This window comes from Pezoporus wallicus, unplaced genomic scaffold (assembly GCF_028554395.1).
Source record: "Pezoporus wallicus isolate ANWC-B61680 ecotype Strahan unplaced genomic scaffold, APGP_CSIRO_Pwel_v1 contig_5542, whole genome shotgun sequence".
NCBI classification, from domain to species: domain Eukaryota; kingdom Metazoa; phylum Chordata; class Aves; order Psittaciformes; family Psittacidae; genus Pezoporus; species Pezoporus wallicus.
In genome coordinates this window covers 3,928,932-3,934,931 of record NW_026640165.1, presented here as the reverse complement: position 1 = coordinate 3,934,931, position 6,000 = coordinate 3,928,932, and positions in this window count along the sequence as shown.

The window sequence follows — 6,000 nt, the reverse complement described above, 5'->3', positions numbered from 1 at the left end:
CATAAGCCCTTTGAGCATTTTTTTTTCCCTGCGTCAGTTTGCAGGCAGTGGCTCAGACACCATTAGGGTTAGTAGAAAAGTAGCTAGCTATCTGTTTCATTTCTGACTGAAAAAAAAACATGAAAGATGGAAGAATAAGGATGGCAGAAAGACTAAAAGTAGACAACTAGTTAAATTAAAAAAAAGCATCAGTGACAGATGTTCTTAAATTCTCGAAAGTGTTTAGATGTTTTCAAAAAGAACACATTTTATTGCACTAGAAACAGCTAAAAACATGTGGATTCCATTCTAGTATTCTTGTTAAAGCTGCCAGAGAGACTCTGATCTCAAAGTCAAAACCTACCAAAAGTATCTGGGACAGAATTAAAACCTCTCAACTACTTTTTATGTTCTACATAATGAAGCAATCCAGACACTTAGTTTGAAATAGTCTTCAAATTAGAGTAGAGGCAACATTATAACAAACAGTTCAGAAGTACTTGGTAACAGGCAATTCACATGATGGACTTGCACTCCAAAAGAACAAAAAGAGACAGTACTTGCTAAAACTTGATCTCTGGTAGAAAAAACTTACTCAACTGTGGTACCTTTACTGGAGTGTATGACTAAAAAAAACAATACATCTTTCTACTTAGTTTGACAATACAAATCTAAATAGATCAGAATTAACTGCAATTAAGTACCCACTGCGGTGCTCTAAATTAAAAAGGTATAATCTCACCCTTGCAGTAAAATGTCCATAACAAGGAAGCAAAGACAGAGAAAACAGTACTGAGAATTACAGAGAGATATATGTGATAAATAATCTGTCTAAATATAAACTGAGTGTTTTCTGGTGGATGAACAAGGGAAGGAATAATTGTCTCATCTGTTTGTAGTGTTTCAGGCAACAAGTCTGACCTTCTCGCCTTGTTCTATGTTGGCAACAAGTCTGACCTTCTCTCATTGTTTGATGTTTGGAAATGTCAAGTAATTTCTGAGCAACATGAGATTTATTTCATTAATTAATTAATCCTTGCTTAACAAGAAACTACAGTCAAGCAAAGCCTTCATTAAAGGTGAGACTGACTGGTCTGTAGTTCCCTGGGTCATCCATTTTCCCCTTCTTGAAAATTGGGATTATATTTCCCTTTTTCCAGTCGTCAGGAACCTCACTTGATTGCCATGATTTTTCAAAGATGATGGACAGTGGCTTAGCAGCTTCATTCACCAGCTCCTTCAGGATCCGCAGGTGGATTTCATCAGGACCCATGGACTTGTGCACGTTCAGATTTTTAAGATGGTCTCCAACCAGATCCTCTCCTACAGTGGGCCCAAGGTCTTCATTCTCACAGTCCCTGTGACTGCCTTCCAAGACTTGGGTGGTGTGGTCAGAGCCTTTGGCAGTGAAGACCGAGGCAAAGAAGTCATTCAGAACCTCAGCCTTCTCCAAATCCCGTGTAGCCAGTTCTCCCAAGAGCTTCCTGAGGGGGCCTATGTTCTCCCTTGTCAGTTTTTTATTCGCTACGTACCTGTAGAATCCCTTCCTGTTATCCTTAACATCCCTAGCCAAGTTTAATTGTAAGTGGGCCTTGGCTTTCCTAACCTGGTCCCTAGCTTCCCAGACAACATCCCTGTACTCTTCCCAGGCAGCTTGCCACCTTTTATAAGCCTCTTTTTTCAATTGAATTTTCCTCAGGAGCTCCTTATCCATCCAAGGAGGTCTCCTGGCCCTCCTGCTGCACTTCCTTCTGGTTGGGATGCAACACTCCTGAGCTTGTAACAGGTGATCCTTGAATATCAGCCAACAGTCTTGGGCCCCCCTGCCCTCTAGGGCTGTATCCCATGGAACCTTCCAAAGCAGGTTCCTCAAGAGGCCAAAGTCTGCTCTCTTGAAGTCCAGGACACTGAGCTTGCTGCACGCTCTTCTCACTGTCCTGAGGAACTCAAACTTGACCAGCTCGTGATCGCTACAACCAAGGCTGCCCTGGAGCATCACATTTCCAACGAGCCCTTCCCTGTTGGTGAGCACGAGGTCAAGCACGGCACCTCTCCTTGTCGGCTCCTCTATTACTTGCAGAAGGAAGTTGTCTTCCACACAATCGCGGAACCTCCTGGATTGCTTGTGCTGGTCCATACCGTCGTTCCAACAGATGTCAGGGTGGTTGAAGTCACCCATGAGAACAAGGGCCTGTGAGCGTGAGGCTTTTCCTATCTGTCTATGGAGTGCTTCATCCGCAGGTTCTCCTTGATCAGGCAGTCTGTAACAGATCCCCACAGTAATGTCTCCCATAGTTGTTCTCCCTTTAAGCCTGACCCACAAACTCTCTGTGGACTGCTCACCTGTCCCCAGACAGAGTTCCATACTCTCCAGCCTATCCCTAACATAAAGGGCAACTCCCCCTCCCCGCCTGCCAGACCTATCTTTTCTAAAGAGCCTGTAACCTTCCATTCCAACACTCCAGTCATAGGAGCCATCCCACCATGTTTCTGTGATGCCTATTATATCATACCCCCGTAGACTTGCACACATCTCTAATTCCTCTTGTTTGTTCCCCATGCTACAGGCATTTGAATAGAGGCATCTGAGCTGAGCTCCAAATGAATCCGACTCATTAGCTGGAGCCCCTGGAGCTTTTTCCTTCCCAACTCCCGGAGGAACGGGGAGGGAATCGAAAGAATGCAACTCCCACGGGTTGAGACAAGAACAGTCCAGCAACCAATGTATAACACAAATCCCCACCGCTACCACCAACGACAACAATGATAAGAGAAAATAAGAAGGGAAGAGAATATGATACCACTCATCGAAAAACAAGTTTGACACAGAAGATCCCGTGTCCTTCCAGGTAACTCCCAGTTACTCCCCACCCCGGGCATGTCATGCTGTGGTATGGAATACCTCTTTGTCTAGCTTGGGTCAGGTGTCCTGTCTCTGCTTCCTCCTGGCTTCCCCTCCTCCCTGGCAGAGCATGAGCCTCACAAAGTCCTTGATCAGGGTAAACATTACTTATCAACAACTGAAAACATTGGTGTTATCAGCACTGTTGCCAGGCTGAAAGTCAAAACACAACGCTGCACCAGCTACCAAGAAGGAGAAAAATTGACTGCTACTGCTAAACCCAGGACACCTGAAAAGAGAAATGCCTAATGATATTGAGGGGTGGGTGTTAAAACGCTTACCTAAAATTACTTCAGTGTGAAAAATGGTCTGAAGACAATGGGCCTGACTCTCCATGTCCTGCAAAAATCCTGGGTTACTCTTGTGCAAGTCAGAGGTAGCGTTGAGGTACCTAAATGGTAGCAGGCTCATTCTGTGAAGAAATACTTGTGTTTTCCACGTCCTGTCATACTTGTGCTCAAAAGACAGCCGTGGGAAAACACTGTTGCAACAGAGGCTCTTCCATCCCTCAGGGATCAGTAATTAGCAGTGTAACACGCTGACTCTCCACAAGGAGTGGTTCCTTGGTCTTCCCTTGCACCTGGATCCTTCTCTAGTGTATCTTGGCAGGTGAAAACTGTTTGAGTGGATATACCAGACTGAAGCTAGAATAAGAAACACATTTATGTGCCAAGCAATTCTTGTTTCTGCATACTAAGTATGTGCAGCTAAACCCTGCAAGTTTCATAGAAGCTACAACAAAGGAGGAAAGATATTGATGAGACATGACAATTTGATAAAAGAAACAATGAATAGGCTTTGTTTTGGTTTCATGCTGAAGCATAAAATTCATTGCAGTGGTAGAAATATTCTTTTTCTCCTGAAATTGGTTCTTTCAATGACTACTTCATTAATAAACATACAAATTTCTACAGATAACTTTATTTTCATCCTTTCTATCTAGCTTCCTATCGCAGTTATAAGACAGTCTAAATGCCATTAACACCACTCATTTTTTTTAAGGCTTACAGAATGTCATACAACCCATAGTTAAGAATAAATGCAATATTCTAAAATGTAAAGCAGCTTCTTTGCTCTATAATGCTACAAAACAGTAGCGCAAAGATGCATAAATTTCATGGAATATTCAGAAGGTCCTAAATTTAACAGGAAAATGTTTAACAGAAATTATACTGCAGTGCAAAACATTTGAAGCTATCAGAAAATTGTTAGGATTGTTATTATTTATATATAACAGCCATCATAATGTTTCTTTCACTCTGTAATATTATCCATCAGTTCTTTTTAACCTCATAGTGTCTGAGTGTCTGCTTTGCATATTCAAAAGCTTGGCCTCACTCCTACCCACTTTAGGTCAATTGAAGTTTAATGACTGCCTTGAATAACAGGATCAAACCCATAATGGCTGTCAAACTAACAAAAATATTTAATGCCTTTAAGTGAAATGGATGACCTTCTAACTTGCCTTCATGAAAAATGAAGCTGCTACTCTGATATACATACCATACATGCTCATATCTTGAATTACCCTACAATTTCACTCTATGTGGTATCCATCATTTGTCACATTATGCTATTTTAAGTAGGCAACCTTGCAATCAATAGCATTAAACATCTTTCTTGGAAGAAGTGCATTACACAATAAATCTCAGTCAAGCTGACAGAAGGGATGTTTAACCCTCACTCCCTCAGATACTTCTGACCAAAATTTTAAAACTGAAGCCAAAAGTTAGGCAGTGTAGTACAAAATTCAGATGACCTTATTTTCAGGAGGGCTTAGCAATCACAGCCTTTGCTGAGCTCGTTGAACAGTGTGAGCTGCATACTTAACACCTGACAGCCATGAAGAGCAGTTGCTCAAGTACAGATTTAGGCCCCTAACCTTAGGGACTTAAGTTGAATCATTTAGACCTTTTTTGCTGCAGTGGCATAATTCAAGTGATTAACGTATATTGACATATACTATATTAACTTACCTTTCAGCTGTCACACACTTAAGCAGATGGCTCCATATATCATTTGTTTAATAATCCATACAGTATTGTCCTTTCATTAATAGTTAGCTACATATGTTAGACAATAAATTAGATGAGTAATAGCATACCTCATAGACAACATGGTAGATAAACTTTAAGATGACAAGTGCTGTGTCAGCAATATCTGCTTCATCATGTGAAGCTATCAAATATTTTGGGGAAGTTTCTGAAGATGTAACTTTATCTTCAGATTTTTCTGAAGCTCGATTGCTCTCAGCCCGGCACCAGTCACTGGGAGTGAGTAAACAAGCTGTCTGGCTAGGGTTTAAACCATGACAATATGTATATACATATATATATGTGTATATATATGACAATTGGAAAGTGTGTTTGAAGGTAGTTATAAAAAGCGAAGAAAAGAAAAATATAAAAGGATGACAAAGACTTCTTTTGCAATTTCCAAAGCTGCAACAGTACATATGTCTGTTACGAGATCAGTTTATGTTGTTCCATAAGATATGGAGAAAACCCAGAAATGGAAGTTTTGTGAGTAGAGGACAAAAATTTTTTGCATGTAGCTTTAAAGACAAAGACCTTTGAGAAGCAAACATGAAACTGGACAAAAAGTATTCTTGCCATACTTACTTCCTGTAAAACAATCCTTTGATTTAAACTTTTTCTCTATATTGAAATCTACCACAGTAACAATTCTATTATTTTATTCTAGCCCTATACATGAGACAGCAAAATTCACCATCGTTCCACATGTAGGTATTATTCAAGACTGAGATTATTTGAACTGAAATTCAAAATTGAATATTAAAGATTAATCCTCAGGTTTCACTTCCTACTAAAAAAATCCCCCTGACTTTCTGGGTTGTGCTGATTATTTTCATAAAATTCGTAAGACCCATCTCCTATGGCTGTTGAATTCCTGAGAAATAGGTAGAAAGCCCCAGTAAAATCCAAACAGTGCTTAACACTATTCACAGTCTGGGTTCTGGAGCCCTGACTGAGTACCTGAGTCCCAGAGGTTTTCTGTCTTAGACTCTGTTAAAGGATTAAAAAATAGCTAATGGCTCATCATTGAAATCTGGGGTATCTACCTGTAATTTCCCATTTTACTTTTCACTGTTCAATCAT